Here is a 24,955-nt window from a genome sequence, read left to right as displayed (position 1 = left end):
CACTGTCTTTCTGCATTTGATTATTAGGATTTATGCCCTAGTACATGATCAAATTTTTGTGTAAGTGCCATGTACTGAAGAAGAAGAAAAGAGGGATGTTGAGGTATCTCACTAGTAGAGCTTTGCTGTCTAAATCTTCCTGTAGCTGTTTCAACTTCTCCTCTAAGTATTTGGATGCTATACCATTGGGTGCATACATATTTAATATTCAAATTACTTTATTTTCGATGGTACCTTTTACAAGGATATAGTTTTCTTCCTTATCTCTTTTAAGGCTATCTATTTTTTCAGCTGCTTTGTCTGAAATAGGGATTGCTACTCCTGCTTTTTTCACTTCAGCTGAAGCAAAATGTATTTTACTCCAACCTTTTACCTTTAGTCTATATGTATCTTTCTATTTCAAATAAGTTTATTGTAAGCAGCATATTGTAGTATTCTGATTTTTAATTCACTCTTCCATTTGCTTATGGTTTAAGGGAGACTTCATCCCATTCACATTTAAAGTTATAATTGCTAATTCTTTAGTGCTCTCTATGCTATCTTCACTCTGTTTGTATTTTTCCCTTTTTTCCCTTTATCTATATTCCCCAGTATTTTGTTTCTGAATACAACTACCTTCAGTGTATTTGTCCCCCATATCAACCCCATCCTCTTTATTTCCCCTTTCCCTGTTCTCCTACTTCTTTCCCTTCCTTCTGTTAGTTCCCCCTTTTCACCCCTCCCCTCTTCTCCTTTTAATACTTGAAAGGTAAAAATAAGTTTCTTAACTTAACTGTGTGTGTGTGTGTGTGTGTGTGTGTGTGTGTGTGTGTGTGTGTGTGTGTGTGTGTGTGTGTAAATTCACTTTATGCCAAGTCTGATGAGATGAAGATTAGGGTCACCTCCTCCCTTCTTCCCCTCTTTTTTGACTCTTAATATTCTGAGATTTACCCCATTCAGTCTTCTCCATCCTCCCATCTCCTTACTGTCCACCTTTTCAAGAAAGTATCATTTTTAGATCAATCTATCTGAGTCACAGAAAAGTTATGAGTGTCCATCCCTTCTGACTAAGTGTATTCTCTCTAATAAAGTTACATTTCTCAACAGTTATGACAACCTTTCTCCCATGTGGGGATATAGCCAGTTTCAGATTATTGTACAGCAGGGTTTTTTTCTTTTACCTTTTGTAAACCTTTCCATGTGTCTCTTGAGCCTCCTGTTTGTTGTCCAATTTTCTATTTAGCTCTGGTCTTTTCATCAGGAAATGTTGGAATTTTCTCATTTCTTAAAATGTCCATATTCTTCCCTGGAAGAGAAGGCTCAGTTTTGACAGATAGTGGATTCTTGGCTACATTCCAACTCCCTTGCTTGTGGAATATCTCATTCCTGGTCCTTAGATCCCTTAATGTTGATGCAGCCAGATCTTGTGGCATCCTTACTGTGGCTGCTTGGTATTTATATTGTATCTTTCTGGCTGGTTGCAGGATTTTCTCTCATCTCATAGTTCTGGAATTTGTTCACACCATTCCTTGGTGTTTCCATTTTAGGATCTCCTTCAGGAGGGGATCAATATATTCTATAAATAAGTATTTTATCCTCTTGTTCCATGATATCAGGGCAATTTTCCATCACTAAATCCTGTAATATTAAGTGCAGGCTTCTTTTATCTTTTCAATGTTTTCATGAAGGGTGATAATTATCAGGTTGTTCCTTCTTTATCTGTTCTTGAAGTCAGTGGTTTTGCTGAAGAGTCATTTTACATTTTCTTCTATTTTTTCAATCTTTTGGTTTTGTTCAACAGAATTTTGTTTTCTCATGATGTAATTAGTTTCCACCGATTTCATTCTTTTCTTAAGAGAACAATTTTCTTCTTTTACCTTTTGCAAGTTCTTTTCCCATTGGTCAGTTCCATTTTTAAAGGAGTTTTCTATTTGCTCAAGTGCAGTTTTGAGAGAATTATTTTCTTTTTGTACTTGCCCAACTGAAGATCTCAGAGAATTTATTTCCTTTTTATTTGTCCAGTTGTATTTTCCAAGGATTTGTTTTCTTGTTGCAAGATGTTAATTTTCTCTTGCAATGTATTGATTTTCTCTTAAATTTCTTTTCCGAATTTTTCCAATTGATTTTTAAATTCCTTCCTGATTTCTTCAAGGAACTCTTTCTATGGAGACCAATTCATATTCTTGTCAAAACTGCTAGATCTCTCTGGGTTAGAATCTATTTCTTCTAAGTATTTCTCCATGGGCACCCCTTTTAGCTGGTCTTTGGCAACTGAAAGCCAAAGGATTTAAATCATCAAGAAGGTGTTAGGATTGCAAAGGATTTAAGGAAGCATGAAGTTGGGAAATTGTTTTTTTAAGGTCTTTGTCAAGTATACCAGATTATTTCCTTTTCTATATAATACATGGACAAAAAAATAAAAGGCTGATGTAGGTTAAACTGTGGCAACATACACAAAAGAGAGGAAGCAACTGTCACAAGAAGGGAACACAAAGACAAATGAGGAGAATTATATAGGAGATGAACAAAGTGAGTGAAAGGGAAAAGAACTGATGCTGACATCGAGCATGGAAGCATAAAGCAAATTTAAACTATATTCTTTTTTAAAATGTATTTTTATTAAAGATATTATATGAGTTTTACAATTTTTCCCCCAATTTTGCTTCCCTCCCCCAACCCCACCAGAGAAAGCACTCTGTCAGTCTTTACTTTGTTTCCATATTGTACCTTGATCTAAATTGGGTGTGATGAGAGAGAAATTATATCCTTAAAGAAGAAAAGTGAAAGAGATCACAAGATCAGACAATAAGATATCTGTTTTTTTTTCTAAATTAAAGGGAATAGTCCTTGCACTTTGTTCAAACTCCACAGCATCTTGTCTGGATACAGATGGTACTCTCCTTTGCAGACAGCCCAAAATTGTTCCCCATTGTTGCACTGATGGAATGAGCAAGTTGTTTAAGGTTGAAAATCACTCCCATGTAGCTGTTAGGGTGTAGAGTGTTTTTCTGGTTCTGCTCATCTGACTCAGCATCAGTTCATGCAAATCCCTCGAGGTTTCCCTGGTTGCTAATAGAACAATAGTGTTCCATGACATAATATAGCACAATTTGCTAAGCTGTTCCCCAAATGAAGGACATTTACTGGATTTCCACTTCTTTGCCACCACAAACAGAGCTGCTGTAAATATTTTTGTACAAGTAATGTTTTTACCCTTTTTCCTCATCTCTTCAGGGTATAGACCCAGTAGTGGTATTGCTGGGTCAAAGGGTATGCACATTTTTGTTGCCCTTTGGGCATAGTTCCAAATAGCTCTCCAGAAGGGTTGGATGAGTTCACAGCTCAACCAACAGTGTAATAGTGTCCCAGATTTCCCACATCCCTTCCACCAATGATCATTATCATTCCTGGTCATACTGGCCCAATCTGGGAGGTGTGAAGTGGTACCTCAGAGAAGCTTTAATTTGCATTTCTCTAATAATTAATGATTTAGAGCATTTTTTCATATGGCTATGGATTACTTTGATCTCCTCATCTGTAAATTGCTTTTGTATATCATTTGTCCATTTGTCACTTGGGGAATGGCTTTTTCTTTTAAAAATATGACTCAGTTCTCTGTATATTTTAGAAATGAGTCCTTTGTCAGAATCATTAGTAGAAACGAATGTTTCCCAAATTACTACATTTCTTTTGATCTTGGTTACAGTGGTTTTATCTGTGAAAAACCTTTTTAATTTAATGTAATCGAAATCATCTAATTGGTTTTTGGTGATGTCCTCCAACTCTTGCTTAGTCCTAAACTGTTCCCCTTTCCATAGATCTGACAGGTAGACTAGTCCTTGATCTTCTAATTTCCACATAGTATTGTTTTTTATTTCTATGTCTTGTAACCATTTGGATCTTATCTTAGAAAAGGGTGTGAGGTGTTGGTCTAGTCTAAGTTTCTTCCATACTAACTTCCAATTATCCCAGCAATTTTTATCAAAGAGGGAGTTTTTATCCCAATGGCCGGACTCTTTGGGTGTATCAAACAGCAGATTACTATAATCATCTCCTGCTTTTACACCGAGTCTATTCCACTGGTCCACCACTCTATTTCTTAGACAATACCAAACAGTTTTGATGACTGATACTTTATAATATAATTTTCGATCGGGTAGGGCTAAGCCACTTTCTTTGGCACTTTTTTTCATTAACCTCCTGGTAATTCTTGACTTTTTATTTCTCCATATGAATTTACTTACAATTTTTTCCAGCTCATTAAAGTAATTTTTTAGAATTTTGATTGGTAGGGCACTAAATGGATAGTTTAGTTTTGGTAGTATTGTCATTTTTATTATATTAGCTCTACCTATCCATTAGCAGTTGATATTTGCCCAGTTATTTAAATCTAATTTAATTTGTTTGAGAAGTGTTTTATAATTGTTTTCAAAAAGATTCTGAGTCTGTCTTGGCAAATAGACTCCCAAATATTTTATATTGTCTGAGGTTACTTTGAATGGGATTTCTCTTTCTAGCTCTTCCTGCTTTTTCTTGCTAGACATATATAGAAAAGGTGAGGATTTATGAGGGTTTATTTTATAACCTGCAACTTTGCTAAAATTGCTAATTGTTTCCAGTAGTTTTATAGATGATTTCTTGGGATTCTCTAGGTAGACCATCATGTCATCTGCAAAGAGTGAGAGTTTTGTCTCTTCCTTCCCAATTCTAATGCCTTTAATTTCTTTTTCTTCTCTAATTGCTGATGCTAACATGTCTAATACAATATTGAATAGTAGTGGTGATAATGGGCAGACTTGTTTCACCCCTGATCTTATTGGGAATGTCTCTAGCCTCTCCCCATTGAATATAATGCTTGTTGATGGTTTCAGATAGATACTGCTAATTATTTTAAGGAACAGGCCATTTATTCCTAAACTCTCTAGTGGTTTTAATAGGACTGGATGCTGTATTTTGTCAAAAGCTTTTTCAGCAACTACTGATATGATCATATGATTTCTGATTGGTTTGTTGTTGATATAATTGTGTATACTAACAGTTTAGCTAACATTGAACCAACGCTGTATTCCTGGAATAAAACCTACTTGATCATAATGTATTATCCTAGCGATGACTTGTTGTAATCATTTTGCTATGGTTTTATTTAGGATTTTTGTATCTATATTCATCAGGGTAATAGGTCTATAATTTTCTTTCTCTGTTTTAACTCTTCCTGGTTTAGGTAACAGTACCATATTGGTTTCTTAGAAAGAGTTATGCAGAATTCCATCTTTCCCTATTTTTCCAAAGAGTTTAGATAGGATTGTAACCAATTGTTCCTTAAATGTTTGGTAGAATTCATGTGTGAATTCATCAGGCCCTGGAGATTTTTTTTATGGAGTTCAGTAATGGCTTGTTGAATTTCTTTTTCTGAGATAGGGTGGTTTAGGTATTTAATCTCTTCTTCATTTAACCTGGGCAACTTATATTTTTGTAAATATTCATCCATTTCACTTAGATTATCAAATTTATTGGCATAGAGTTGGGCAAAATAATTTTGAATTATTACTTTAATTTCTTCCTCATTGGTGGTGTGTTCACCTTTTTCATTTATAATACTAGCAATTTGGTTTTCTTCTTTCTTTTTTTTAATCAAATTGACCAGAGGTTTATCAATTTTATTGGTTTTTTCATAATACTAACTTTTGGTTTTATTTATTAATTCAATACTTTTTTTGTTTTCAATTTTATTAATTCCTCCTGTAATATTTAGAATTTCTAATTTGGTATTTAATTTTGGATTTTTGATTTGTTCTTTCTCTAATTTTTTTAGTTGCATGTTTAGTTCATTGATTTCCTCTTTCTCCAATTTATTCTTATAAGCATTTAGAGCTATAATATATCCCCTCAGAGTTGCTTTGAATGAATCCCATAGGTTTGGTATGTTGTTTCATTATTATCATTATCTTGGATAAAATGGTTAATTCTTTCTATAAATTGTTTTTGGTCCACTCATTTTTAAAATGAGGTCATTAAGTTCCCAATTTTTTTCTGGGTCTATATCTCCTTGTCCCAGTATTGCATATGAGTTTTATTGCATTGTGATCTGAGAAAGATGTATTCACTATTTCTGCCTTTCTGCAGTTGATCATTAGGTTTTTATGTGCTAGTACATGGTCAATTTTTGTATAAGTTCCATGTACTGCAGAGAAAAAGGTATATTCCTTTCTATCCCAATCAGTTTCATCCATAAGTCTACCATATCTAAATTTTTCTAACAATCTATTTATCTCCCTAATTTCTTTCTTGTATGTTTTATGATTTGATTTATCGAGATCTGATAGCGAGAGGTTGAGGTTTCCCACTAGTAGAGTTTTGCTGTCTATATCTTCCTGTAGTTCTTTCAGCTTCTCCTCTAAGAATTTGGTTGCTGTCCCACTGGGTGCAAATATATTCAATATTGAAATGACTTTATTGTCTATGGTACCTTTTAGGAGGATAAAGTTTCCTTCCTTATCTCTTTTAATGCTATCTATTTTGGCTGCTGCTTTGTCTGAGGTAAGGATTGCTACCCCTGCTTTTTTTACTTCAGCTGAAGCAAAATATATTTTCCTCCAACCTTATACCTTTTCACTTTATGTATCTCTCTGCTTCAAGTGAGTTTCTTGTAAGCTGCCTATTGTAGGATTCTGGTTTGTAATCCACTCTGCTATTTGCTTACATTTTAATGGAGAGTTCATCCCATTCACATTCAAGGTTATGATTACTAATTCTTTATTGCCCTCCATGCTATCTTCCCTCTGTTTGTATTTTTTCCCTGTTCCCCCCTTTTATCGCTATTCCCTAGTCTTTTGTTTCTGAAAGCCACCCCCTTCAGTGTGTTTGCCCTCCTATATCACACCCTCCCCTTTCCCTTTTTCCCTTTTTCCTTCCCTTCCTTTTGTTATTTTCCCTTATTTCCCCCACTCCCCTTCCCTTTCTCTGTCCCCTCTCCCCTTTTCCCCTTTTAATAGATGAAAGATTAGATGTTTTATAAGTTAACTGATTATGTGTAGGTTGACTTTAAGCCAACTCTGATGAGAAGATTCAGGTGTTTCTCCTCTGCTCTCTTCTTCCTCACTATTACCATAGGTTTTTTGGTACCTGTTAGTGTAATGAGATTTACCACATTCAATCCTGTCCCTCCTCCCATCTCTTTCCTGCCCCCATTTTTATGGAGGTAGTGTTTTTTTTAGATCATTCTATCTAAGTCATAGAAAATTCTGAGCATCTGTCCCTTGTAGTTCTGTATATTCTATTGAATAGAGTCAAAATTCCTGAGAGTTATTAGAGTCTTTCTCCCAGGTGGGGTTAAAACCAGTTACATCCCATTAGATAGTAGTCTCATGGATAGGTCATGAATGTCCATCATTTCTAGCTAGTTGTATTCTCTCTGTTAGAGTTACACTTATCAAGGTTTATGAGAATTTTCCCCCCATGCTAGGATATAGCCAGTTTCAACTTACTGGATTACATGGTTTTTTTTTCCTTTTACTGGCCACCCCCCCCTTTTTTTTAACTTTTCATGCATCTCTTGAACCTCCTGTTTAATGTCGAAATTTTCTGTTTATCTCTGGTCTGTTCATCTTTTTCCCTGGAAGAGAAGACTCAGCTTTGCAGGAAAGTAGATTCTTGGCTGCATTCCAAGCTCCTGTACTCTTCAAAATATCTTGTTCCAGGCACTTTGATCCCTTAAAGTTGATGCAGCCAGGTCCTGCGTGATCCTTTCTGTGGGACTTGATATTTAAATTGTTTCTTTCTGGCTGCTTGTAGGATTTTTCTCTTTTATTTGATGGTTATGGAGCTTGGCCACAACATTCCTTGGTGTTTTCATTTTAGGATATTTTTCTGGTGGGGATCTATGTACTCTTTCAATAACTACTTTGCCCTCCAATTCTATGATATCAGGGCAGTTTTCCATCACTAGATCCTGTCATATTAAGACCAGGCTTTTTTTCTCTTCAATGTTTTCAGGAAGTCCTATGATTTTCAGGTTGCCCCTACTCGATCTATTCTTAAGGTCAGTAATTTTATTGATGATGTATTTTACATTTGCTTCTATTTTCTGTATTTTTTGATTTTGTTTAACTGACTCTTGCTGTCTCATGGAGTCATTAGTTTCTGCAGACTCCATTGTTTTTTGGGGGGAGGAGTTTTCTTCATCAACCTTTTCTAATTGGTTAATTCTACTTTTGAAAGAGCTTTCCATTTGACCAATTGAGGTTTTGAGAGAATTAATTTCTTTTTGCATTTGCTCATTTGAGGAACTGAGAGAATTATTCTCATTTTGTAATTGTCCAGTTGATGATGTGAGAGATTTATTCTCCTTTTGTGTTTGTCCAATTGTACTTTCTAAGGTTTTGTTTTCTTGTTGCAAGGAATTAATTGTCTCTCGCAAATTTTTAAGCTCCTTCCTTATTTCTTCAAGGAAGTCTTTCTGTGCTGGAGACCAGATTGTCTTCTCCTCAGAGGTTCCAGGGCTCTCTGAGTTGGCGTCTTTCCCTTCCAGGAATTGTTCTATGGATCCACCTTTCCGCTGACCCTTCTTCACTATGCTAAGACCTTGAGTTGTCCCCCCCCCCCGGGGCTGGTTCACTTGGGCTTGGGATAGTTAAAAGGCTTTACTGAGTGCAGTTTCTCTGGATGGCCAGTTGTAGGTGCTGGTTGCCCTCTCTGCAGTGTCTGTGACCTTGGTTGAGAGGCTTTCTCCCTTTGCTTGAAGGGAGGAGTTGGAGCCATTGAATTCTTTTCTCTTCAATCAATAGTGGGCTTTACCCTGGCCTGAGGTCATTCTTCAGCTGGGCTGGTTCTTCTGCTCATACACCTGGGCCTGAAGCCAAAGTAGTTTGCATTTGTTTGTTTGGGAAGAGGCCTCTGTGCAATGGAGGTGTGGACTCAGAGTTTCTCAGAACTGAGGAGCACAGGGATGGTGTCCGCAGCTATCCTGCACCAGAACTCTCCTCCCAGACTGGTCCCCAAGCTCCTGGGGTACAGCACCATCAAAAGCACCTCTCCTTCCCCGTAGACCCAAGCCCCTTTCGTCCAGCCCCTCTGCTGATCCAGCAGGTCCAGCTCTCTGGCCCTCAGACTCCCAGTTCCAATTCAGCTGTTAATCTGATGGATCCTGGGCTGATCCTCCCTCTGAGCCCAGACTCACCCACCCAAATTCAGCCAAAGCTGCTGCGGGAGACAATTCCTGAGGTAGATGTTCCTTCTCCTGGCTTTTTTTTTCTGGGTTTTGTGGGTCGGATTTATTTTAAGAGGTTTGTTTCATGTGATAGATGGGGAAGAGATCAGGAGACTTTAGAACTGTGCCTGTCTTCTCTCTGCCTTCTTGGCCAGAAGTCTATTTGCATACTTAAAATATAATATTATGTTAGCTATTTGGATGAACGATGAAAAGAATGATGCAGAACAGGAAGCACCTTTTTAAAGTATTAAATTGCATTTTATTTACTTCTCATCATTGGGGTTCAAATTGATTTCCTGTGAGTATGTGGGGACTGAAAAGAGTTTTCTTATTTCATCAATTTCATTTTGTCATAGTTCTCATATAATATTTCCTAATAAAGCTTGATGCTTTTTTTGTCATATTTACTGCATCTAGTGATATTTTTCTGATAATAACCAATGGCAATAATAAATGCAAGACAGTATAATACGAACTCCCTAAAGCCTTCTTTTAAATTCTAATGAATATTTCATCTACAAGAAGCACTCCCAAACCCCTCTTAATTCTAGTACTTTCCTTATGTTAACTTTTTTTTATTTATACTGTTTTTAGCTTGTTTGTATTTCTCTGTTATTTTTTCATTATGTTGTGAGTTTTTTGTGAGACTCTTTTGTCTCTTTTTGTATTCCTAACACTTAGCTCAGTGCCTAGAATTGAATAATTATTAATTAATTGCTTAATAAATGCCTAATGATTAACTGATTGATTGAAAATGAGATCATGTATTCTCAATATATTTCAGTAAATTCAATCTATCATTCAATTAATCAAAACCCTTTCAGAGGCACTAAACTGTATGGGAGCAAAATTACAGTCAACTGAAGAATGTCATTTATAGAAGCTTGTTCATTTTCTAGTAATGTCTCATGAAATACTTCCTTATACCTGTGTAGATGAATTTCATAAATTTTTACATTGATGGGAAAGTAACCAGATAGATCAGCAGCTGTTATTCATTAAAGCTCCAACATTAATTATGTTCACCATTTTTCCAAGATATCATTATTATTGTTATCTTCCCTCCTTCAGATACCTTATGAGTGTATTCTTCAATGCCTTTATAGTTTGATACATCCAGCAGAGATTTTTGATAGGTATGCTCAGCCTAGTTTAGCTGCTTTCATTGTTATTGTTCTCTGTAATGTCATTTCTACCTCTTCTATAAGCACATCATCTACAACTGTAACGTTGGAGTCCAAGTATGATATCTCTATGAGGAACTGCTTGACACAGTAGATATAGGTACAGGTATAGATTCAAGACTCATCTTCCTAAGTTTGAATCTGGCTTTAGGCATTCACTAACTGTGTGAACATAGGAAGTCACTTAGTCCTGTTTGCCTCAGTTTCCTCAGCTGTAAAATCAGCTGAAGAGAGAAATGGCAAATCACCTCAATATTTCTACCAAGAAAACCTCAAATGGGCTCACAAAGAGCTGGACATAAACTGAACAGTGTAGATGTCTCTAAAATCCTTCAACACTTTTTCATAAAAAGTTTTGGAGAGTTCCCCCCCAATTTTCTTCTACCTTCTACTTTTCCTACTATTTCTCTCTTTAGATGCCCTCCAAATGACTTTACATAGTTGAGTATCTTAGCAATTTTTCCAAGAACTGCTTCACTATACTTCACTGATTCTACTTCCTATAAGGTTCTTCTGTTGATAGTCTGCCATCATAAGCCTCTGTAAGAAAGGGAAAAACACAGCAGCCACTCTTCTCAAGAAACTTTCATTCTCCTAGAAGGATGCATGTATGAAGTAAATCCAAAGTACATACAAATTAATTTAGAGAAGGAGAAAGTGCTGTAATTTGGAGGACAAAGATAAAGACATCATATTGGAAGTAGCATTTGAACTATGTTTTGAAAGAAATGGGGATTCTTCAAGCCAGTGGTAAGGAAGAAATCTATTTCAGACAAGGGGATTGCTATAAGATCAGATAGGTAAATGGAAGTCAAAATGTGGAGGACTTCAAATGGAAAGCTAATGGTTTTATGTTTTATCCTACAGGCAATGGGGATCTATTGACAATTTTTGTGGATGGGGGAAATGGTAAAATGAGTTCTATGTTTTAGCAATATTTTTTTGACAACTATGTGGTAGATGGATTGCAGAGGAGACTAAAGGGAGGAAGATGCATTAAGGAAGGAAATAAGAAATCCTTATTCATATGGTTGTTAATACATTCCTTTTTCATGATCCCATCTACACAAAAGTATTTGTGAATATGCATATGGCTTCAAGCATTTTTCTTGCCTAACTGGAACAGGTGAAGCTAATCTTTATCTTCCCCTTTCAGTAGTATTCATTTATACCCACCAAATTCTTATAGATTTTTGCTAATTTTGATTGTATAAAGATGTTTGTTGTGCCCAGCAAAGCTGAATTCTCTTCCACTTGAAGAAATAAATATTTGCTTTAGAAAGTGAGCTGGCTTTCCATTTAGTCCTAGAGAGATCAAATTTGGCCAATTTTGCTGACCATCTATATTGCTCATGATAATGCAAAGTTTAAGACACTTGTGCAGGGCTGACCCAAGTGTGAGTGTGATGTGGTATAAACCATAGACTTGGTGTAAAAGAAAAGATTAATTATGGATATAGAGACTGAAATTATTTTCAGATATTTTTTCTGAATATTATTGTATTTAACCTTGCAATAATTGTAGACCTTAACATTTTATAATTCATTCCAAAATTATTATTTAGTAGCTATTTTATAAAGGGCAGTATATCAATTCCTGAGAAGTGATAAGTGTTATATTCTAGTCATATATATATGATAATATTGAGTATTATAAGTATATAATATAATTATTATATATTATATCTGGGTATAGTTTTTATTTTAAAAGGAGTACATGCCTATCTTCCAAGTTGCAAATGGAATTGAATTTCCTCTACATTTGTACCTTACTCCATAAATCAGGACTAAAGGTACATAAACATCTAAGGACCTATAAATCATTTAGTCCAATACCCTCATTTTGTTGATAAGGAAACTGAGGATGAAAGAGATCTTAGTACCTCTAGGACTAATATTGTATTTATTATGTCATGCTACATTTACACATGTGTAAGCCTCTTCGCTAACCTTAAAACACTAGTTAAATGTTTTCTATCATTACTATTTCCCAGCATAACACCATTAGTTATTTGGAAGAGACTGTGGAATCTGGTTTTCCTGACTCCAATCCAAATACTCTAGCCACTATTCCACTTATTATATAGAATCATTAATAAATGGCATGAATCCTAACTGCTATCCAAATTCTCTTATGTTGGATACTAAAAAAAAGTCCTTAAGGTATCCACATCATCACAAGTTTTTAATTACATAGGGAAACCCAAGAGAAATTTCTGACTTTTCTCTGCCACCTTGACTCCAACCATAGATTCTTAAAGTTACAAATATTTTTGAATTCATATAGTCACAAACCCTTCAAATTTTGAATGAAGAAAATGAGGTAAGAGAGAAGAAATAAAATGAGCAAAGTTTACAGATTGTAAGTTGTTGGCCTGGAATGTGACTTGATTTCAAGTCCAAGTTCTTTTGGTTACATGATACTAAGGAAACAGTGACACTTCTTTAGAATCATAATAGCCATTATTATTTATATAGGAATTTAAGGTTTTCAAAACTTTTCCCACATAGTTTTCATTTCAACTTTTCAAGAACCCTATGGGATAGGAGCTATTATCATATCCATTTTACATATCAATAAGCTGAGAGCAAGATAAGCTAACTGATTTGCCTAGGGATAAAAGTACTATCACATGTGTCTGAAGTCAAATTACTACCCAAGTCTTCCTGAATCCCTGAATTCATAATTTCTCTCAACTTTCTTTAAAATTCTATGGCTTAAACATGTTTCTCTTTTCTTAAAAAGGGACATATAATAAGCAAAAGGCTAATTCTACCACAACTTAGTTGAAAATTAATTGGGAAGTACTGTAGGTTTTCAGCAAGGAGGATATTCCATATACCCTGTGTGATGATTATTTTGGCAGTGGTGTGAAGATTCAGAAGTGCTAAAATTTAATTTATTTAAAAATTAACATATATATTTTTCCATACCCATAATTTTTACTTAATTAATGAAAATTCACTGCATCTGCTCTTAATATAACAACTCTAATAGGAAAGAAACAAGACCTGGAGAAATGAGGTTTAAGCATGAAACTGGAAAACCTGGATTATAGTCCTGGCTTTCTTATTAACAGGGCAACAATCTGTCAAATTAGAATAACTCAGGTCACCGTAGGAAATAAAAGATGCAGAGAAGTTGACATGTGAGGTTCCTTCCAAATCACACATTATACTGTTTTGGACAGAATATTTATTCTAAGATGTATTCATTTTCAGGAAATGCCTTTTGTATGGATATACAATTAAATTTAGCACCAATTCAAAGACAAAAGTTTTGAAAAAGAAAATGTGAAATTCAAATGAAAGTATCCTGGAAAGGGGACTAGATGACACAATGGACAGACCACCAGACCTGGAGTCAGAAGGACCTTAGCTCAAATCTGACTTCAGATACTTGCACTTACCAACTGTGTAATGCTGGACAAGTCATATAAAACCAAATCCTATCAAAGACTGAAACAAAGAAAGATACAAAGAAAAATTAGATAGCCCCTGCTCCTAAGGGGCTTAAATTTAAGAAGAGGAAATAAATCGATTAGATAGATAGTACAAATAGAGCATAATAATCAATGTGCCAATCAAATTGCCTACTTGTCAGTTCTTCAAAATCATCATTGCAACATTTTCCTATATGTTCTGAATGTTCAGAATACAATTCCTCTTATATTCCATTTTTTCCTTGAAGTTCTAAGTCCTTATCCTTCTTCTTGGTAGTTCTCTACTGTCTCCTCAAATTAACTTTTAAAAATACATTTATTTATTTATTTATTTATTTTCATGTTTTATCCTCTGCACATATCCCTGTTCCATACACATACATAGAGACAGGGAGAGAGAAAGAGAGAGACAGAGAAATATAAGCTCTATGAAGGGAATGGGATTTTAGTTTTATTTACTTATTCCCAGGGATTAATAAATTGTCTTGAATATAGAAGGTATTAAATAGATTTTAGGTTGGATTTAATAACACAGAAAAGGAACAAAGAAACCTTTATACTGGAAAAAGACTACTGAAAGCTTTGAATATATGTATTTTTTCACTGTTAATATTTAGTACCATCAGATCTATCATCGCCTTGCCTTTGATTAAGAGTTGGAAGGACTTGTAAGATTTCCTTGGGGTGGAAAACATTCTGGCAGGATAATGGAAATTAGAAATCTGTTTGCAAGATGGACATTAAAAGTGTACCTGGAATTTATGGAACACACCCTGTCTGTGTGCCTCAAGTTTTCAAGTGCCTGACATTTGAAGGCAAAAATTAAGCAGAATAGTTAAAATTATTTGTAAAAACATACAAATATATGTACATTTTATATACACACTCACACAAACATATATATGTATGCATATATATGCATTTGTATATATATATATATATATATATACATATATATTATATATATACATATACATATGCTTTATGACTGGTAGTAAGAAAGGGTGAATTTAAAAAATAAAATTTGAAAGAGAGTTTAAGAGCCCCAGAGGCACCAGAGGGTGGATAATGGAGCTATCTGTTAAATTTGAAAAAGAGATAAGTAATAACAATTAAGAGATGTTATTTATCCTGTCAAATTTGAAAAATGAAAACCACCATTCAAATCAGGCCCCTGGGAAGCTGAAAATTATGCAAAAAATTATTTCTCTGTGGGTATCAATCTATATATTAGACCATCCTGAAGAATATATTAGCAGCATTATGCACCAATACCAAACACATTTGGAGCTCAACATTATTGCATATCAATAGAAATGAGTTTGTACAAAAATTCTGGTTGGATTATCAAAACCAAAGAAAAATGATTTTTTTCATATGTGTGGATAGGAGGGAAGAAGGAAGAGAGGGAGATAAAAATAGATTTAGAGGACTCAAGTATAATTCCTTGCTTTACTAATCACTACCTATTGTGACTTTGGCAAAATTATCCTCTAAGGCCCTCAGTTTGCTCATCAAAAGAATGGAATATTGGACTAGATACGACTAAGGTCTGTCTCAGGTATAAAGCTATGATCCTAAAATAATATAATCCTTCATCTGGGATAGACATTACAAATGAATATGGAGTTGAACCAGAATTAAACATGAGGCAAAAATTAGTTTGAAAGGCCTCTAGGAAATTGCCAGTCTTCTTTAGTGACCCCACACTTTTCTAAAAAGATGATTCATCTTTTTAATATCAATATTAAGCCAATGTTTTTATAAGACTGAGACATGCAACACAATAGTCTATGAAGATTTAAAATGGATTTATTATATCAAGGTTAATGGAGAACTAAATGGTGGGTGTGATCATGGTAGCAGTATATAACAAATGAGAGACTTGAAAAAACAAAGATTAAGAATGTTATCAGCAAAATGAAAAATGCACAATAAAACTGAAGACTTGACCATTTTAGTGAGGTGAAGAAATGACCACTGAATTATCTAAGTACTTATTGTTTTCTCCTATAATGTCACAAGAAAGTGAGGAAGGCCTCCAGCACACTGGGTAACCACCAAAGACAAATTTATGGGAGGATATGGACAAAAGGTGCACAGGATGGGCAGGCATGGATTGATTATAGCCTGAATCCCTAGATCTCCCAATAAGATCAAAGATCCTCTACTTCTTGTTTTTTTCCTTTCCTCTTCCTCTTCCTTCTCCTCCTCCTCATTTACATGATACATTAAGATATACAAAAGGCTTTACAATTATACCATTTTAAATTCACAATAACCTTGGGAAGAAGATGTTGATATCCTTATTTTGTAGATGAGGCATCTGAGAAGAAAGATATTAAGTGACTAACCCAGGGTCATGGAGCAAATATGAGTCTGAGGTTAAATTTGAGCTCAAGTCATCTGACTCCAAGTCCAGAAATCTAATCAATGATCCACTTAGTATTTGAATATTTGAATAATGAGATGGTTTGTTCCATAAACTGAAACTCATGAAATTTCAAGCCCTAAACCCAGAAAAGCTATAATTGATTGATGTTGACAAGACTAGATAGTTTTCTTTGGGTATTGGCTAGTATAGGCACTTCTGTTTCCCCAGTCATGATTGACATGTGCTTATCAACAATAACTGCCAATTTTGCTTTGGTTCAGAACCACAACTCTACTTTGACAATCAAGGGTTTCACATTTGCAGCTTTGGTTATCCACATTTTGATCATTGATAATTAAATAGGAATTTTTGGATACTTGTAGCATAAAATAGAAAATTGCAGATGACATGAGCATATAAAGAAAACTTTCATAAAAATTTAGTAAATCATAAAAGTATAAATACTGTATATCACTAATCTATTTTATTTATTAATAGAAGTGTATATACATAAAATATTGTGAATAATTCATTTTGCTGTTTAAATTCACTAAAGAACTATGGACTTTACACCCTCTGGGAACACTTCCTCTTTGCTACTCTACCATTCAGATTTAGTCAAATAATTTTCTCCCATAGTGACCATTGTGTTTTACATTCAGTAGGGGAAGGAAATAATTAAGCTGTTGCTGTAGCATTCTTGTGTCTATGAATACTGCATAGTGTGTAAGGTACTAACTTCTCTTAGGTAGAAGCTGCAACTTTTTAAAAAGATGTAATGTATTTTTTCCTTTTTATGTGTTAAGAAAATATGATGAATTATTAAAAAATAAAAGTTTGAGTTAGTAATGTCAAGAAATGACAGTACAGCATTTAAAATACTGATTCAAACTTAAGACTTAATGGAGAAATTGATTAACTACTTCAGGTAACCCATTAACACAATAACCAATGTATTATAGACATGTAAATGCCAAATGTACTGTTAAATTATTTAATTTTGAAGTCCAATCTCCCCTGTACATTGACTTGGTTTTAGGATAACTCTCACAATTACAATCATGTTTTGAGTTTGTTGTTCATTTGTTTCATTATGTCTGACTCTTCATGATTTCATTTGGGGTTTTCTTGGCAAAGATATTGGAGTAGTTTACCATTTCCTCTTACAATTTATTTTACAAATGAGAAAGTGAGGCAAACACGATTAAATGACTTGCTCAGGTTTCCAAAGATAGCAAGTGTCTGACTTCACTTTTGAACTCATAAAGATGAATCTTCCTGATTCCAGGCCCAAATTGCAGGTTTATTATTGCAGTCTTCCTTTTTTGCCCCTGATTAGAGCATAACCTCTGCTCATTGATCTTTATTTCCTAAGTGTCCCTTAAGAAGATTTTTTGGTTGACCACCATCTAGACCCAATTCTGTAAGAGCAGTCTCAAAGCAAGCACAAATATTTATCTTTAAATAATTTTTATTGGAAATATAACCTGAGGATAATGTCAGGCTATTTATTAAATAGTCTATGCACACAACTATTTAAATTTTAGGACTTAATTTTTTAATCTCTTATTGAATTAAAAATGCTTATCTCCAAAGAAAAAAGAAAATTTATAATTAATATTTTCTGAAACAAATTATGGTTTGATATTTTAATGAGTTATTATTAAGCTCTATGTAATGCATGATATGAAAGATTCAGAGAAACATGGGAAAATATGCATGAACCTCAGCAAAGTGCATGAATTGCATGAATAGAACTGGTATAAGAATTTATAAGATGACAATTGCATGAATTTATTTTTAAATGTGAGAACAAAAGGCAATACCAAAATCTGAAACACTTAATAACATATGCCTTGCACAACTTGATAGAGACATAACAGATTAGAGAGGAATAAAATAAAGGCAAAGAGAAGAATAAGGTACATGTTCTAAAACACTTGAGCAATATATAGATTTGTTTGACTGGACTATAGGTATTTCTTACATTCTTCCTTGGGAAGAATGGAGTAGAGATTGGAAATTAATGGAAAATGACACATTCACACGCAGATAGATGTGTCATCTAAGGCGATACAGTCAATACTAACTTCAGGTTTGGAATCAAAAATACCTATAATGGAACCTGACCTGAGACACTTAAACAGCCATGTGATCCTAGGCAAGTTATATAAGTTATATAACCTTGTTTGCCTTAGTTTCTTCATCTATAAGATGAATATAATTATAGCACCTACCTCCCAAAGTTGTTGTGAGGATCAAATGAGAATAATTGGAAAGTGCTTAGCATAATGCCATAAGCACTATACAGATGTTAACTATCATTAAACACAGATAGTCAATTAGTTAACTATTTTTAAGTGCATGAAAAACCTCTTTTGGGCAAAAGCCAAATAGTAGAAGATCAAAGAAACATGGAAAAGATATTTTATGTACAAAAGGAATTTATAGGAACTCTTTTGTGTTGGCCCAAAACTAAAAATTAATGGGATATCTAACAATTGAGCAATGACTGAATAAGTTGTAGCATATGACTTTGATTGCTGTTAGTATTGGAAATGAGGAAAGAAATAATTTTAAAAAGACATGTAAAGGCATATATTAAATGATGCAAAATGGGCATAATTTGAAAAAGTAATATAAAATAAATTATCTAATAAAACATTTTAAAATTAAGTACAAAAATAAATGAAATAAATATAGAAGGGACAATATTAGAGATTTAAAGTATATTTCACACACATATACACATATACATCTGTACATAACAAAAATAGTTGCTAATGTAAGCTTCTTTTCTTGTTTTAATTTTTCCTTCTACTTTTTAAAGAATTAAAAATATATTAATTGTTTTTAATTACGTACAATAGTGTTTTCTCCCTATCATTTTTTAAGGTTTAGAATTTTACACTTTTTCTCTCACCCTCCCCTCCCTGCCAAGTCCACAAAAGAAGGCAGTCTGATCATCTTTACATTGTTTCCATATTATAACTTGGTTGAAATTGAATGTGTTGGGAGAGAAATCATATTCTTGAGGAGAAAATAAAATATTAGAGCAAGCAAAATTATATAGTACATAAGAAACTTTTTTTTAAAAAATTGAAGGTAATAGACTTTGGTCTTCGTTTAAACTCCACAGTTCTTTCTCTGAATACAGATGTTATTCTCCATCACAGACTCTAAAATTGTCCCTGATTGTTACATTGATGAAATGAGCAAGTCCATTAAAGGTGTCATCACTCCCATGTTGCTGCAAGAGTGTACAATCTTCATTTGGCTCTGTTCCTTTCACCCAAACATCACTTCATGTAAGTCTTTCCAGGCTTCTCTCAAATCCCATGCCTCTTGGTTTAATGGAACCATAGTCTTCCATAACATACATATACTATCATTTATTCTGCCATTCCCCAATTGATGGACATTCATTCTGTTTCAAATTCTTTGCTACCACAAACAGGGCTGCTATGAATATTTTTGTACGAGTGATTTTTTACTATTTATCATAATCTTTTCAGCGTTTAGACCCTGTAGTGGTATTGCTAGATCAAAGGGGATGCACATTTTTGTTGCCCATTGGACATAAATCCAGATTGTTCTCCAGAAAATTTGGATGAGTTCATAGCTCCACCAACAATGTATTAGTGTCTCAGATTTCCCACATCCCTTCCAATATTGAACTTTGTCCTTTATGGTTATATTGGCCAGTCTGATACAAATGAGATGGTAACTCAGAGCTGCTTTAATTTGCATTTCTCTAATCAGTAATGATTTAGAGCAATTTTTATATGACTATGGATCCCTTTGATTTTCTCATCAGTAATTGCCTTTGCATATACTTTGTCATTTGGGGAATACCTTTTTCTTATAAATTTGACCCAGTTCTTGATGTATTTTAGAAATGAGTCTTTTGTCACAAATACTAGTTTAAAAAACATTTCCAAATTTATTACATTTCTTTTTATCTTGGTTACAGTAGTTTTGTTTGTGCAAAATATTTTTAATTTAATGTAATCAAAATTAACTACTTTGTTTTAAATGATGTTCTCCATCTCTTCCTTCCTCATAAACTGCTTCCCTTTCCATAGATATGAGAGGTGAACTATTCCTTGTTGTCCTAATTTGCTTATAATATGGTCTTTTATGTCTAAATCTTGTACCCATATTGATCTTATCTTGGTATAGAGTGTGAGATGTTGGCCTAATTCAAGTTTTTGTCATACTAATTTTTAATTTTCCCAAGTTTTTTTTCATAGAGGAGAGAGTTCTAATCCCGAAGCTGGACTCTTGGGGTTTGTCAAAAAAGCAAATTATTATAATCATTTCCTACTGTCCCCTTTTGCATCTAATCTGTTCCACTGATACACTACTCTGTTTCTTAGCTAATACCAAATAGTTTTGATGACTGAGGCTTTATAATTTTATATCTGGTAAAGGCTAAGCCACCTTCTTTTGCACTGTTTTTCTCTAAATCTCTGGATATTCCTGACTTTTTATGTCTTCATATGAATTTAGCTACAATTTTTTCTACCTCATTAAAGCAGTTTTTGGGGAGTTTGATTGGTAAGGCACTAAATAAGTAGCTTAATTTAGGTACAATTGTCATTTTTATTATACAAGCCCAGCCTATCCATAAGTAGCTGATATTTGCCTATTTATTTAAATATGATTTAATTTGTGTGGAAATTTATAGTTCTTTTTGTAGAATTTATGAGTCTGCCTTGTAGGTAGACTCCCAAGTACTTTATATTATCTGAAGTTAATTTAAATGGAATTTCTCTTTCTAGTTCATGCTGCTGTATTTTGCTAGCAATATATAGAATGCTGAGGATTATATAGATTTTTTTTATATCCTGAGATTTTGCTAAAGTTGCTAATTGTTTCTAGTAGGTTTTTAGATGGTTTTTTAGGATTCTCTAGGTATACTATCATGCTATCTGCAAAGAGTGAGAGTTTTGTTTCTTCCTTCCCATTCTAATTACTTCTTTTTCTATTTCTTCTCTTATTGATGAACTTAACATTTCTAATACTATATTGATAACAGCTATCCTTGTTTCATCCCTGTTTTATCCCATTGCAAATAATGCTGATTGATGGTTTTAGATAGATACTGATTATTATTCTAAGGAACAATCAACTTATTCCTATGCTCTCTAGTGTTTTTAGTATTCCTATATTTTGGTCTTTATAGTTTATATTTAGTGCTGTATTTTGTCAAAGCTTTTTCAGCATCTATTGAGATATTCATATGATTTCTATTAGGTTTGTTATTGATGCAGTTAATTATACTAACAGTATTCCGAATATTGAACAAACCTTGCATTCCTGGAATAAATCCTACTTGTACATAATGTATTATCTTAATGATAACTTGCTGTAATGGTTTTGCTAAGATTTTATTTAAGATTTTTATATTCATATTCATTAGGAAAATGAATCTATAATTTTCTTTCTCTCTTTTGACCCTTTCTGGTTTAGGTATCAGCACCATAATGGTGTCATAGAAGGAGTTAGGCAGAGTTCTGTCTTCACCTGTTTTTCCAAAGAGTTTATATAGAATTGGAAACAATTATTCCTTAAAAGTTTAAAAGAATTCACTTGTGAATGAATCCATCTGGCCCTGGAGATTATTTCTTAGAGAGTTCAATGATAACTTGTAGAAATACTTTTTCTGATACAGGGTTATTTAAGTATTTAATTTCCTTTTCATTTAACCTGGGCTACTTACATTTTTGCAAATATTCAACCATTTCTCTTAGATTATCAAATTTATTAGCATAATTCTGAATTATTATTTTAATTTCCTCCTCATTGGTGGTGAGTTCATTTTTATCATTAGTGAATTTGGTAATAATGTGATTTTCTTTTTTCATCAAATTAACCAAAGGTTTGTCAATTTTATTCTTTTTTTTCATAAAACCAATTCTTGGTTTTCTTTATTAGTTCAGTAGTTTTCTTGCTTTTGATTTTTATTAATTTCTCCTTTAATTTTTAGAATTTCTAATTTGTTATTATTTGGGGGATTTTAATTTGTTCTTTCTCTAATATTTTAGTACCATGCCTAATTCATTGATTTCGTTTTTCTCTAAATTATTCATGTAAGTACTTAAAGATATAATATAACCTTTAATAACTGCCTCGGCTTTATCCCATAAGTTTTGATATGTTGTCTCATTATTGTCATTATTAGGATGAAATCATGAATTCTATCTATAATTTGTTGTTTGATCCATTCATTCTTTAAAATTCAATTTGCAATTAGTTTTAGGTCTTCTCTCCCTGGCCCACTATTGCATGTGAGATGGAAGTATTCACTATTTCTGCCTTTCTGCATTTGATCATAAGATTTGTATAACCTAGATCATGGTCAATTTTTTTGTAAGTGCCATGTATTGCAGTGAAAAAAAGCATATTTCTTTCTATTCCCATTCAGTTTTCTCCAAAAGTCTATCAAGTCTAGGTTTTCTAACATTCTACTTACCTCCTTAACTTCCTTCTTATTTTTTAGTGGTTAGATTTATCTAAATATGAGATACAGAACTTGAAATCTCACACCAGTAGAGTTTTACTCTCTATGTCTTCCTGTAACTCATTCAGCTTAATAATCTGGATGCTATGCCACTTGGTGCATACACATTTAGTATTGAAATTGCTTCATTGTCTATGGTACCTTTCAAGAGGTTGTAGTTTCATTCATTATCTCTTTTAATAAGATATATTGTAGCAGTTACTTTGAGATAAAATTGCTACCTCTGCCTTTTTCACTTCAGTTGAAGCAAAATATATTCTGCTCCAACCTTTTAACTTTACTTTGTATGTATCGCTCTGCTTCAAATGGCTTTCTTGTAAGCAGCATATTATAATATTCTGGTTTTTAATCCACTCTCCTATTTACTTACATTTTATGGGAGAGTTCATCATATTCACATTCAAAGTTATAACTACTAAGTCTTTATTGCCCTCCATGCTATCTTCCCTCTGTTTTATTTCCCCCTTTTTTACTTTATAATTCCCAGTATTTTACTTCTGAATACCACCTCCTTCAGTGTATTTCCCCCTTATAGCCACCTCCTCCCCTCTCTTTCCCCTTTCCATTTACCCCTTCTTCCTTCCCTTCCTTCCATTAGTTCCTCTTTCCCTCACCCCTCCCCCTTTCCCTTTTTATTATTTGAAAGGTAAGATAAGTTTCTTAACTTAACCAAGTGTGTGTAAATTAATCCTTTTTTGAGTCAAATCTGATGACAGTAAGATTCAGGCAGTTCTCACCTCTCCCTTCTTCCCCTCTATTGCAATAGGTCCTAGTACCTCTTCATGTGATGTGATTAAGTGCATTCAATGTCCTCCTCCTCCTTCATCTCTTTACTGTTCCCCTTTTAAAGGAGATATTGTTTTTAAATCATTCTGTCAGCTTGATGGACAAGTCCTGAGTGTTCATTACTTCTAGCTAAGTGTATTCTCTCTAATAGTTACAATTCTCAAGAACTACGTGAATCATTCTTCCAGGTGGGGATATAGTCAGTTTCCCCTAATTGGATAGCATTTTTTCCCTCTCTCTTCCCTTTTTTAACTTTTCATGTGTCTCTTCAGTCTCCTGTTTGAAGTATAAATTTTCTACTTACTTTTGGTCTTTTTGTCAGGAAATGTTGGAAGTCTCCTATTTCATTAAATGTCTATTTTTCCCCTTGGAAAGAAAGGTTCAGTTTTGTAAGATAGTGAATACTTGGTTGCATTCCAAGCTTGTTTTCCTTTTGGAATATCATATTCCAGGACCTTCAATCCCTTGATGTTGATGCAGCCATGTCCTGTGTAATTCTTATAGTGATTCCTTGGTATCTAAATTGTTTCTTTCTAGCTGCTCTTAGGATTTTCTCTTTTATCTGATACTTCTGGAATTTGACCACACTATTCCTTGGAGTTTTCATTTTATGACCTTTATTCTTTCAATAATTATTTTGTGCCCTAGTTCCAGTTTATCGGGACAGTTTTCTTTCAATAAATCCTGATATATTGATCTAGGCTTATTTTTTAATTCACATGTTCAAGAAGCCCAATAATTCTTAAGTTGTATTTCCTGGATCTATTCTGTAGTGGAGAAGAATTTTCTTCATTTAACATCTGCAATTCCTTTATCAATTGGTTAATTCTATTTTTGAAGGGGTTTTCCATTTGCCAATTATATTTTCCAGGGATTTATCTTCTTGTTGCAGGGTGTTAATTTTTCTCTTGAATTTATTTCCCCAATTTTCCAATAACTTTTAAACTCCTTCCTGATTTCTTCTAAGATGTCTTTCTAGATGGGAGAAGTTCTAAATCTCTCTGAGTTAGGGTCTTTGTCTTTGAGGTAGCTTTCAATGGACCCCCCCCTTCCACTGGCCTTTCTTCATTTTCTTAGGATCTTCTGTGAGGGGGGCAGGGGGCACTCCAAATGGAACAGCCAGTAGGGGGTGCCAGAGGCTTTCTCTGGAGTGTCTGTGACTTTGATTTGCAGCCAACTCCCTGGATCTGAGGGTGTAGGGGGAGAAGAAAGGTCTGGATTGCTGGGCCCTCAGGCTGTATAGTTAATTTCATTATTCACTCGGTACTGAGAGAGATCTGTTGCCAACATCTGAGCCTGGGTGCGTTGGAGGGTTATTATTGTGTTTGTTCTAGGAAGTGATCTTTTCTCCCACAGGGATGGGGGGGAGAGTGGATTCAACTGGAAACATAGGGACTTCGCTGAAAATACAAGGCACATGGCCCTGCTCTTCCAGACCAGTGGAGCTGAGCCGAC

This window comes from Macrotis lagotis, chromosome 8 (assembly GCF_037893015.1).
Source record: "Macrotis lagotis isolate mMagLag1 chromosome 8, bilby.v1.9.chrom.fasta, whole genome shotgun sequence".
NCBI classification, from domain to species: domain Eukaryota; kingdom Metazoa; phylum Chordata; class Mammalia; order Peramelemorphia; family Peramelidae; genus Macrotis; species Macrotis lagotis.
This window is presented reverse-complemented; position numbering follows the sequence as displayed.